This window comes from Thermobia domestica, chromosome 5 (genome assembly GCF_964235325.1).
Source record: "Thermobia domestica chromosome 5, izTheDome1.hap1.1, whole genome shotgun sequence".
Lineage (NCBI taxonomy): Eukaryota > Metazoa > Arthropoda > Insecta > Zygentoma > Lepismatidae > Thermobia > Thermobia domestica.
This window is the reverse complement of record NC_137458.1, coordinates 19,932,658-19,946,318: the sequence shown is the minus strand read 5'-3', so window position 1 is coordinate 19,946,318 and position 13,661 is coordinate 19,932,658. Positions and strand designations below refer to the sequence as shown.

General features: G+C 38.7%; 1 protein-coding gene across 1 annotated transcript in view; it reads right to left on the bottom strand.

Annotated features, from left to right (window-relative positions):
* Nucleotides 1-13,661, bottom strand: part of RSG7 (Regulator of G-protein signaling 7) — a 214,040-nt gene that overhangs the window by 99,068 nt on the left and 101,311 nt on the right. The gene's annotated exons all lie outside the window — the stretch shown is intronic.

Here is a 13,661-nt window from a genome sequence, read left to right as displayed (position 1 = left end):
ATCGTACCCGTGGGTCTTCACGAGTTACTCCCGCTTCATTCCTCTTTATCATACCATCAATTCTTCCATTATCATTCACTTGTTAAAATCATTCTTCTCCCTTACCGCAAAACAGCATAATCATGGGACGTTGAACCGAAAGATTTCATTTTCAAAGTCAGTGAGTGATATTTTTCCCTTTTTCAACTGGTTTAAACTCTTCGCCTAAACGTTCAACAACCCTAAATAGTAGTTTCGTTGACAGGAAGTACTTTCTAGCTCCCCATCCAAGCGAATTACGGTTTAATGTAGTGATTACCACGGTAAGACATCAAGACTTCACAGTGGCAAGACTCTGATATGATATCAAATCTTCAGCTTATCAATTACCATGCCAAGATTTAGAGATAACACTTCAACTTAGTAACTACTATAGCAAGACTCGGATATGACGTTAAGGCTTCAACTTGTCGATTACTTAGAGGATATAAACCTATTCTTAAACAGTCCATTACCTAACGATACTGTGTTAACATTAAAAATTCCTTACACTCATCACTGTGTATTGAACCAATCAAAATGGTGTGCCGTAGTCATTTGGCTGTACGTGAACTAGATTCTCGGAGAGTCAGTTCGGATCTGGATCCTACGATACTTTTTGATCTCCTTCTGCCTGTCCCCACTTAACACACATTTCCCGACTTCCCAAGTCGACAACTCAACAGAAACCTTCCAACTTAGGATTCCTTAAAGTACTTTTTTTTTTCAATGCCCTGCATTGATGTCCTTCCAGAGAAACAACACAGGTATATCATCCTGCAACTACCTTCGTAGACAGGCTGAAAAAAATGCAGAATCTCGCGTTCTTTGAGAGTCAAACCAAAACAATATGGCACCTATTACCATCTGATAGCTTCGCACAACACGCCAAGGTACGAGAAGCAGGCCTGTATCCAAGGGGGGTATAGGGGGCCGCCCTCCCTAAAGTTTTACCGGCCCCCGCTAACATTTTCCTGGTAGGCTTGTCAATGAACTATAATATGGTGATGAACTATAATACGGTTGGATCGGGCCCCCCTAACTCCTACCGGCTCTCCCTACATTTTTGGGCTGGCTGCCGGCCTGACGAGAAGCCTATGAGAAGAAGTGAGACTGTTTCATGAACGTGGCTAAATCAGCGAGCAGTGGTTGAGTTTTTAAAAAGCGGGAAAAATTAATTGCTAGTGAAATTCATCCTCGCTTGCAATTACTTTGACCGTTTTCCTTTTGTTGTTTCTCCTATGTCACAGACGCTGGACGATCACTACAAGGCTCATCCTGAAACATTTTTCTTCTTTACCATTTCCCGATCTCAAATTTTGCTCCCAATACCTCCTCACCATACTTCGATCCACATTTTCTTTACTATAAATTGCTTGTAATGGACGATATATTTCACTACAACCACTGTTTTTCCGTCGTTGAAAATTCGTGACATTGCAGATTGCTTTAATCATGTTCATATGATAATCACACTTATACCTCCACTGGAGTCGAATGCGAACGAGAATTCTTCATTGAATGTAGTCCTTCCATTGTTTTCAACTAGCGACCAGACCAGTCAAGCATGCCGTAGTTACTTTTGGCAACATTTGTTTCTAGTAGGTTCCCCAAAGAAATGTGCTACATATGGAACTTACGATGATTGTGTTTTCATTGCATTGTATTGAAAGAGAGAACTGCAATTTTTGTCTAAGAATCTTTAAAGAATCAATAGAATAAAGGTAAGAAAATGTATTTTATGGAAAGAAAGGTGAATCATAAACTGATCTATGCATTCTTTACCTAGCAATCATACTGTTTGGAACTAAAACTGAAACTTCTGAGAAATCTTGCACTTTCGTTGTCACGGGAAGTGACGAAAACTTACTTGACGAAGCCGACGAAAAGATGCGAATGCGTACGAGCATGCTGTAGCATGCTTGCGAATAGAGCGTCATCTGGAGTGAAACCAGTGTAGTTTCCAGCGCGGGAAATGCCTATACAGTAGAAGCAGTTTTTAGGGGAAAAGTGTAAGTAAAGTGCAAGTATAATTTTTAGGGGGGAGGGGAAGAGAGAGTGAGAGAATTTTCCAAACAATTTGGTGGTATTTCTTTATGTTTCTTTGATGAAAGTTTTTGAATCTAAATTGGACACTATTCAGACTAATGAAGATAGGCCTGCACTGAAGATCGAGATCCTGTCTAGTAACGTATGCTAAATCACTATGCTTTTTAAAAGCCCACAATTTTTTTTATATCCTCATGTTATATTATATTACATTGAACTTGAGTTGCTGTGCTTTACGTCCTCATGAAATACTGAGCTTATAAAGGACGAGACCTAATAATAACGTGGGATCCGAACCTCGACGGATCTGGTCCAGCTGGCCGGTGAACAGACCATCAAGCAAGCTAAAGTCTGCGATTAAAGGCCGTTTTGTATCATATAACCTCACCTTCAAGAGGGCTAGATTAACCATTTTCTGCATCATGTTTTTTTCTTTTAGCGAAAAAAATCAGTATTGGAAATCCTCATATGGGAACTTGAAAAATGAATTAAAACTTGAATTTTAGATTTTTCACTTAATTCCGACGAGAAATAAGTAAGTGCCATATATGGCACACTTACACTCACAAAGAACATGCCAGATGACACCAAAATATCTTATTCATATACGTCAATATCTCACACAGCAGACAAAACAGTCATTTGATGCCTTTGATAAATCACAAAAAAGCTAAAGTGAAAAAAGGGTATGTGCCATATATGGCACGGTATGTGGTAAGGGGTTAAGGTTAATTCACACATAGTGTGCCGTTCTCATGCCGTGCCGTGGTCTATGAAGTTTCTTTTCAGACTTAGACATTGAAAGATTCAATTTATTGTCTTTTCAAATTAATTTGACGTGCCGTGCCTATATGTCGTGCCCCGACAGGCCGCCTTCAAGAGAAACCACCCCAGTCCACAGTGGTCCAGAAACCCTGAAAATGTGGCCAAAATAGGAAGATGTGGTTCCATGTCCATGAAACTTGACAGATAAAGGTTTTTGAGGTCGCTGAGTACGATTCTGATATTCAAATTAAAAACTTCAAAATGGCGGATCCAATATGGCGGACAAAAAAAAGAAAAAATCAAGCCATGGAGCTGAAATTGGGTAAATAAAGGTTCTGGGGGTCGCTGAATACGAATCTGATATCCAAATGAAAAACTTCAAAATGGCAGATCCAATATGGCGGACAAAAAAGAACAAATCAAGCCATTGATCGGAAATTGGGTAAATAAAGGTTTTGGGGGTCGCTGAATACGAATTTGATATCCAAATGAAAAAATGCAAAATTGCGGATCCAATATGGCGGATTGTGGAAACAATTAAGATATGTAGTCACCAAATGTGTATAATAGCACGCAATATATATATATATATATATATATATATATATATATATATATATATATATATATATATATATATATATATATATATATATATATATATAAGTAAACAAATATATATTGTACCACGTTGGTTGCAAAATATGCACACTCCTCAGTCCATGTTGCATTGTACATACAAAACAAGTATTTTGTTCAGAACAATAACCAACGTGACAGATAGGCAGTTAATAGTCTTTAACACAGCTATTCGGATTGATCTTCAGAAGACTGTGCGTGCGGAGCCTCTATATCCTTCAAAAGCATGAGTGCAGCTGGAGACAGTTGCTTTTTCCTATGCTTCTGTGCCATGGGTTCGCGAAGCGTCGAGATTTTGGGATCACTTGTGACCAGGAGTCGCAGAAATACATCTCGCAACGTGTCCCCTCGTGTGCACTTACGAGGATGATGTTCCCTGTACTGTTTGATATGCTTGTTTCGGGCCTCCTGGGCCTCTTCGGACATGTGCCCAATCGGTAATATGCAATGACTGATAATTGCGGATCCATGAACAAGAACTTTATGCACTGAACAGGGCATGTAGAACCACGAATAGTGTTGAAGGTATAGTTCCAGTATATCATTTGACCAAGCTTCAAATTTACGTGGATCTATCTCCAGCCCACAAGATAAGGCGTGAAGCAACACAGCACACTTCTCGATAAGATCCCGGTTTAGACCTGTTATGAATGCAACCTTATCGGAATATTGAAAGAAACGACGGGCAGTGATTCCGTCATTTGAAGTACCGCTTCCTCCTTGCCTTGGTTCATCGATGATCATCCCTAGCTGGGCCTTCATGGCCTTTTGGATGTCGTCTTGCTTCTTCTTCATGATCGGTTTGTGTTCTTTACGAATTTGCCATCTTCGAAGATCCAAGCGGTAAGCAGCCACTCCATAAAACGGATCCATGTATGAAGAGGAGACAGTCCGAAGCCAAGATTGTCAAGTTTTACTGGCTTAGGGCCCTTTGTCAATGTGTTCATCTCCTTTGGCGTTTCGCCACACACATAGTAGGTCTCTGCTGATTTTGTGTGCGTAATCGCGTTACAGACTTTGCCGTCAACCATTGTGAAATGCAGGCTGTGTGTGACCTCAAATACCTTTCCTGCGATGGTGATTTGGCTAGGCGTCAGTTCTCGTATTTGTCCCTGCATACATTCAAATTCTTGTCGTATCAGTTCAGTTGTTTCCTTCTTAAACTGCAACCTTATGGGCAGGCAGAATCTCGGGGATGATGGCCGCTGATTCTGCAACACTACGACTCGTAATCCCTTCCTTTCATAGAACAGTTGAATTGGTACAATTGACGTGAACACAATGTCAGTGTCTGTAAAGCCCTTCTCTTGTGCAACTTGTTTGTATTCAGCGTGTCCAGTAGTACCATCGCATTCCCACTTGGTGATGAGCTGAAGTGACATGCTATATTTTGCTGGAATTCTTTCTAGCACAGGCTCCTGTGTTTGTACAATTTGTGCAGCTGCGTGGTGTAGCAGCGATTGCAGGGACACCTCCGCCTGGGATTCGGTAACGTCGATCACTGGGTAGCACGCTTTTTTTGCGTCAAGCACACAATTATATGCAGGATATATATCACATGATAAGTTCTTTGCGCCGTTTCGCAGCAGCTGGTACTGATGGCATGTCAGATTTCCTTCAAGGAGCAACGCCAGAGCTTCGTCCGCAGTATAACACTTTGCAGTTGTCTGTTGTGACTGCTTCCAAGCCCTCCTCATTTTGGCAGCCCTGGTTGGTGATTTTTCCATTTCATGCAGCAGTTTGGTCTTTTCCAACTCACCCTCCTCTCTGTATTTCATAGCAGCCGCATATACGAGGCACTCACCACTTTCTGTCGACGATCGTAATAACATCGTCTTTCTCCGCTTCGAGCGCTCGCTGCTCGCCGCGAAGCCTGTATGCGGCCTTCCCCTCCTTCTATTGACGAAGAAGGTTCAGGCTCAGCTGCACTGTCCGGTCGAAGCACTAACACTAACGCATCGTTCAACCACTCCCCATGTTCCGCTTCTAATCTTTCATAATTTCTGTTGCACTGATCTAGCTTCTGAAAAATTTGGTAGCAAAACTCATTCACAGTTCGCTTCGCTTCTTCTGCTAGTCCCGCTGCTGTTTCCTCCCTAAGGAACGCGACAAGGTGCTTCTTTTTTGCAGACCTGCGTCCTGCAGTGGCTCATAAAACGTGGACAAGTTTTCGGCTTGATATGTGATACGCCATGTCTGAAACGAAAAGAAAATGCCCATTCAGCATTAATGACCTATACTGATCGTCACATTACGATTATCATAATTACTGATACTGTAAGTCATAACTCTGTTATACACACAACAAACTGTTGTTGTATTGCTGATTTCTGTCATTGTGATTTGTATGGCAATGTATGTGCTGACATCGCATATAGTCTTCTATTTACTCCTTCATGTACAATTTCTCGTCATTAGGGTTTCAATTTCCAATCGTTTCAATTGTACATGCTTTTAGTTAGTTTGAATAGCTTTTATGTCACAACTATTTTATTACAAACACAATGAGAGCATTATTTGCAAAGTCGAACACACATTCGACGTATAATATACTCTGTTATGAAGTGTTGTTGGTTTCATTTGTCTACTCAATACCTTACTCCAGCTTTCTTTGCAAACCTATAGTCTAGCAACACTGAATATCTACAGATGGCAATACTGAAGGTGCTTTTTCCATCTCCTTTGTGTCGACTAACATTATCTATGGTCATGGTACGTTACTGTTCATTATCTCTATTCGTTTATGAGACAATAGCAAACGAATGAATATCAAACGTTTTCCTTCCAGAGGGTCCGGCCGCCCTTACTTTCATTTATTTTCATTACTTCAACTACAAACTGACCCTGTTAGCATGTTTCTGGTTTCGGATTTACACTTCTCATGACATAATGCTTTAGAACAACATATTTCCATATATACGACAGTTTACTCTTGTTGTTCAGTCACTTCGTACATTTTTTTTTACTATCAGCTTCCCACAAACATCCCTCGATTTTACACAACCGAGCAAAATGGAGCAAAATTTGTTTGTAGTGTCTAACTCCGAGGATATTGGGCTCATATGTACGAGAAACATCTGAGCTTCACTTGGCTTCACTCAAAAGAAAAGTCTAAAAACACAAAAATACACGCATACTTTTGTTTCCTTTGCTACGCTTACCTTTAACGCTCATTCCAACAGGACATTGCAATCACATCACACATCTACGCACACCAACAGCAAGTATAAGCTTTGCATATATAATATATTCTGACCCCCTTGTTCAGTTGACGAAGGACATACATAACACAACACTGGCAACTTTGTTGTCTCTAGCTGATACACAACTCCTGTTTTGTGCACAGGCATCCTCTTACATTAGACACCAGTCACAGACTGCGGGACGCTATTATTTGAAATACCCATGTAGATATGACTGCCCAAGGTCAATGACTATCCAGCACAACTACTAGTTCCGAGATTTGCGTCATGTAATTTTGGCCAGGTTTTGAGGGTCTCTGGACCACTCCGCAGTCGTGACGTTTCGGCTTTTCAGGGTACTCGAAGCGGCAAGAAGTTGACCTTGCTTGCAATCCATCTTGGGAAATAGCGTTAAAAATAGCAGAGGCACGGAATGGTATGTTGAATGTTCACGGCCGGCAACGTCACGGACGGAGCATAACACGGCACCGTATGTGTAAATCAGCCTTTACAGATGTACGCCACCCGTTTCGCCATTATATTACATTATTGATTATATTAATCATCAAAGTATCTAAGCCGGGCATATTGTAGTGCGAGTTAATATGTATATAGTGGACAGTGTCATTTTTATACATCTTTAGAAGAAAATACTTTAATACTCCGCAAACAAAGTATAGATCGTTTAACGATAGAAAAACAATATTTATTCAGCCATAGCATGTCGATATGACAGAGGAATGGAAGTTATTTCTTTCTGGTTACACGAAAAGCATTAATATTTTGTTGTTACTTTCTCAAGAATTTCAGGCACGATTTTTTAAGCATAAAATTTCACATTGGGCTCTTTATTACAAAAGAAACATGTTGATGTAAATCGCATTCCAATGAAGGCTCAGCCTAGACTACTTATACACACAAAGTAAATGGAAATTGTACGAGTAATACCGAACCACTCTCAAATTGAGAAGGGATTTGAGTTTAGTGTCCTGTTCGGGAGCAAGGCTATATGAGACGTGGATCTACAGCGTAAAGTTGGATCCGAAGCACATGAATTCCCGCCGGGAATCCAACCTGGGTTTCCCACGTCAAAGGCGCCTACACTGTCCATATACCAACGAAGAATCTCTTCAAATTGAGAATGGACTGATCAGTGAATAACATTGAAACAAACGATTTCTTTTAAATGTGTATCCTAATTTATGTCAGATAGTGTGAATTTTGGTTTTTAATTTAAAATGTGGATATACAGTATGTATTTGAGTGTTTTCAAAAATTCCAATCCTCTAGGGTAAAAAAGGGGTTAATTTACAAATAGTCAAATTTTAAATTCTTTTTTGAGAAAATATCTAATGAGAGGATTTGTTTGAGCTGGAGGTGTAAAATTTGGTTTATAAACTCTTTTAAGTAAAAGAAGAGACTTTGTATTTAGCATTTTCAAAAATTACGCTCCTAAAGGACGACAGCAAGCAATTTCTATAATGTTGAAGCAATTTCTTCAATATTAAAATTTCTGGTTTTATATTGATTAAACTTTATTTTCCCCATGCGGAAAACGGCTATTCTGCTAGTAGAGGGATAAAGATGAAGATGAAACTTATTCCTGCAACTCTGAATCCACGCCCAAAAACTTATTACTCACTATATTTTACTGTTTTTTCCCCTCTATGGTAATCAATACTGAATCCGGATGAAGTAGTGTATTTCTCCATTTCGGGTTTCAATAGAAAAATAAAGTTAAAGATGGAATCTATTCATAAGGTATTATCTTTCGTGATCAATGTTGGAACAGGAAATCATACATTTCCACAACTTCCGGTTGACAGAAAGAAATAAATGTCCGAAGGAAAGTTGTTCTTGGAACGCTCAATTGATTCCGAAAGAGCGTTACTCGATATCTCTTATCTCGATATATTCTCTCGATTTCTCACACTCTCTCTCTCTATGGTGATCAATCTTGAAACGGGATGCGGTTGCTTTCGATTTGAACAGAAGATTAACGGATTCCGAAAAGAAAAAAATCTTCATATTGTTCTATGGAGAATACTATTGAAACGGAGAATACTATTGAAATGGAGAATACTATTAAATTTCTATCCTTTCTTGTTTTAGTGGTGAGTTGCAGGCAGGGGCGGATCCCCGGGGCGATCGCCTCGCCCCAGAAGGGGAAACTTTCTTATTTTATATATATATATATATATATATATATATATATATATATATATATATATAAAATATATAAAACCCATCCCAAAGTTTGGAGTCCTTAAAAGTAGCAGTATGACAACCCACCGCCCCTCCCCCAGAAGTCGGTCCTGGATCCACCCTCTTTTCTTGAGACACTGAACCGACCGATTGCGGATTGTCGCTATCTATTACCGTTTTTCATCTATGGCGATCAATACTGAAAGGGGAGCTGATTTAAACAAGTTTTGGTTTGAATATAGGATTGACGCAGAAGGTGGAACCTACACTTTCGACGCTGACTCGAAAAAAAAAAGTTACTTACCGATATCTCTTACCGTTTTGGCTTTGGCACTGTAGACAGACTGACAGATTAATAGATGGACAAAGAAACCAGTTGTATAAGATTTTTGATACTTATACATAGCATAGTTTCGAAGTCTAATGATTGGAAACGAATTACATGAAAAGCCCAAGATTTACGAACGAATTGAAATTAGTACGACAAATCTAGTTTGCAGCAAACAGTTTCCAGACGCCTAATATGTCAACAACCCGCACAACATTGTGATAGTGAGTATTTGCATAACCTCAAGGCGGTTCATCCGTTAGAAAAAAGCGATATTGATCTTGCGGGCTCAATGTGTCCACTAAGAATTTGAAAAATAAGGAAACTTTTTTCATTGAATAATAATAGGAACTGTCAAATCTACACAAAATTTGTAATCGACCAGGGGAAATGACACGTTTCTAGAGCTTGTAGTTTCTGAAATCTCATTGTCGAAAGAATTCCCGCAAACAGAAACGTCAGATTACTTAACAAACATTTCTATACCTAGGTATAATGGATTTGTTGAACGATGTTACAGTGAATTCTACAATATTATCTACACTTAATGAAGAAAATTGTCCAAACACGAACAGGCCAATAGACACATATCATTGAGGTGATTAAAATTGTTAGTATAAAATCTCATGCGCAGTTTTCGAAAAAGTCGAAAAAAGACGATTTTTCTTGTAAACCTAAATAAAATGATGCTGTACAAGAACCACGCATCCCTTCAAGTGAAACTGATACTGAAGTATACCCTTATCATTATGGCACAAGCAAGAGGACAGTACTTAGTATAGTTCATGAGATAAAGCCAAAAATTTTCAATAACTCCTAAACATTAATATCTTTTGAAAAAATGTTGCAGTGTTCTACACGTGCTCTCAACACCACGTGCTAGCTGTGAAGTAACTTCAGATGACAACTACGAAGACGTCGTTAACCACCGTCAACAATCATCAAACAACGAAGATCAATGAAGCCAGCAACGTTTTAGGATAAAAGAGGAGCCAACACACCACAAAAGGCATCAATCTTCACATCCATTGGCCGTTACCTTACCAGTCTCTGGGATGCCTGGCAGCGCCGTAACTTAGATCTTTTCTGGAGAGGCAAGCATTAATATGCGTATTTGGGTCCTTTAGAAAAAGTTGTTTTCTAATTCTTGAGCCCCCTCTTTCCATCTTTCTCTTACTCTTTGTGGGGCCCCCGGAGCCTGTGGTCCTCCTGCACGGCAAGGTCTGCGGGGCCGTTACTTACGCCCCTGGGCCCGTTTTATACATGACAAATTAATTAAGAGAACAATATTGAGAAATCTCAAAGCCATACGAATAAATATTATTTCTAGGGCCCTTAATAGTAGACATTTTTACTGAAATGGGCCCACGACTCATTTTTGTTTTATTTACCTTTAGTACGCTACTTTGTTTATGTAATGTAGTGTACTTGTTTGATGCTTCATTTATAATTTCACGTACGTATCGTATATGGAGTAAGAAAATTTGTCTTACAATGGCCCCCCTCGAACGGCGGAGAGCTTCCCTGGGAGGGCAGTTGCCCCCTGCCTCCCATAAGTTACGGCCCTGACGTCTGGTCTTTTGAGAGTTTGCCTTCGTTTGGATGCCTGGTATTCGCAATAACCTCATCACTCTCTAAGACGCTAGAACTTTGAGTTTTATCCTCCTCTCTTGAACGCTCAGTCTCTCAGAGGTACACTCATGTCCAAAATGATTGTCGCATATCTATAACTGTCTTCTTGTAAGAATATAATCTGTTATTGATTTTGCAGGGTACTTTTAATACTGATACAGTACTATGTGTATAAGCGGCAAATGTATATTTGCGGTAAATTTCACAGGAAAACAATTATAAATACGAAAATTAGAATGAGTAATACAAAATGTTGCTAAATGGACAAGAAAGTTTTATTTTCGTTTTATTGCTCTTATTTACTGCTCTTTCGACATGAAATTTGCCACACATATGCTTTTCCCGATTATACACATACTAACATTATAAGAAATACCGAGCGAAATCGATATCAAATTATATTCCTACAACAACATATTTATAGACATGCGACAATAATTTTGGGCATGAGTGTACCTTATGTCTACAGTCTTCGATTCATAAGGTACATTATTCGGAGCCTTGGATCTTATCACCCTAGAACACTCGGTCTCTGAGTCCCTACAATCTCACCAACAAAACCATCAAAAGAACTTAGTATTTGAGACTGTAATTATTATTACTGTGCATAGGAGGAATTTTTATAATAAAGTGTGATTGGAAAAGTCCAAAAATTCCCTACTCTAAAGAAAACTTTACAATATTATATAAATATATTAGTCAAAGAACATCAAGCTGGTCAGAATGGCATAATTGAGAATAAATTCTCATGCGTAGGTTTCGAAAAATCCAGAAAAATGAAGTTTTATGTCGGTAAAAAGCGAGTTATATGTTACCAATCTGATACAGTTGATACTTTGTAATCTTCTGGAATTATTCATTTATGTACTGTATTAACAGTATGAACTAACAGGTTGTATCTATTGTATCTAAAGTATCTATTACAACTGTTGTATCTATTGTACTGTATCCATTGTATTTATCGTATAAATTGTATCTATTGATCTGTTGTACCTATTGTATTGTATCTATTGTATATACATAGCACGTCCAGAAAGTAAGTTCCGTTTCAATTTATCTCCGCTGCAGCGCTGCGATCGCAGTTCCGCACATGCGCGGTAGACGCTCTGTATCAAGGAGAAGAAACGTGCGCCATTTGGAGATCGCTGTCAGTCACGTGCGCTTTGTTGTGCTTGTTTACAATGTCGGTGTTGATTGAAAATCCCGCCGCTTGTGAAATCAGAGCGGTGATTCGTTTTCTGAATGCGCTGAATGCCTGACCTCGCTCCTAGCGACTTTCATCTGTTCTTACATCTCAAGTCTTTCCTTGGCGGTCAACACTTCAACAATGACGACGAGCTGAAAGAAATTGTTTCCAACTGGTTGAAGACACTGGCGGCAAATTTCTATGAAGAAGGTATACAAAACCTTGTGCCATGCTATGACAAATGCCTGCAAAATTTCGGCAGTTATGTGGAAAAGTAGTTTAAGAGTTGTAGAATTTTGTGCAATAAATATTTTTTCTGTATCTGTACACAATTTAATTTTATTATCAAACGGAACTTACTTTCTGGACGTGCCTCGTATTGTATTTGTTGTATCTATTGTATCTATTATATTTATTGTATATCTATATTGCATCTATTGTATGTATTATATATATTGTAGTTATTGTATTGTATCTATTGTATCTGTTGTATCTATTGTTGTTTCACTTCCCCTAACAGTGACGACCATAAAAACATACAGTAGAACCCTTCTAATCCGTCACCTATGGGACTGGAGGTATGATCGAAACGCACAAAAGGTCGGTTTATCAGAAAATACAGAAAAATACGGATTTACAGTAAAATAAACTCAAGACTTTGAACTAAAAAATGACTGTGTTGTTCTCTACAGTAAAAACAAATGAACAGCAGGCACTAAAAACTGCGCAGAACAGTACAGAAAACACGCAAAACAAAAGAAACGATACAATTGATGACGGAACACTAAAGCAGACAGCGATAACAGCAAGTAAACAACAATGCCGCGAGGACAGTAAAAGACAATGGGCCTCGTGAGTCACCGACAAGTTCGGCTTGAGCACGGTCGGATCAACCGGAGTGGTGGACTAGCTGAGGGCGGACGAGAGGGGTTCTATTTTACTTATTCTTGATACAATGCAAGTACCTAATAGCAGTAAGAACAAATGTATTTCTCAAACAAGAAATGGAAATCATGGATTTTTGTAATGTTGTCAATAAATAGACTTGCAGTTGGATTTCTACCCCGATGTTGGTATTTTTGTTGGAATAAGTTTATCATAATTGCTAATTAGATTGAGTACAACATAATCATACGGTATTGGCATTAGAATTAGTTTTGGAACATTAACCTTCAATATTAAAGTTACAGTTGTGTTTGGGTTGGTTTTCTTTCGTTTTACATTTAGACATTCAAAAAATGAATTTACATTTTGGATGATATGCATATTTTGATAGTTTGTCGGTTAGTAGTTAATTGTCAATTATATAACGTTGTTTCAATTCACTGCTCTGATTATTGTGATCCGTTTAAGTGATTCATTATGTTATCAAATAACTTGTAATCGAAGCACGGAATCGGAACATTGAATCGTGCTTGTCTCCAATCTTGAAAACCAAAATGACAGCAATAGGAGCCAAAGGACTGACCACCCACCACCACCATGTACCACTCACCCAAATTAGCTCTATATCTGTTTATATCCTCTCGTGGACTATAGCATCAGAAATTTAGTTTTAGTCAATTCTACGTTTAAAAAAATATAATAGTGTAAGTATCTGTACAAAAATGAGCAGCAGAAGCTTATTTTCTTTTAAAGGAACATCCTGCGGAAATAA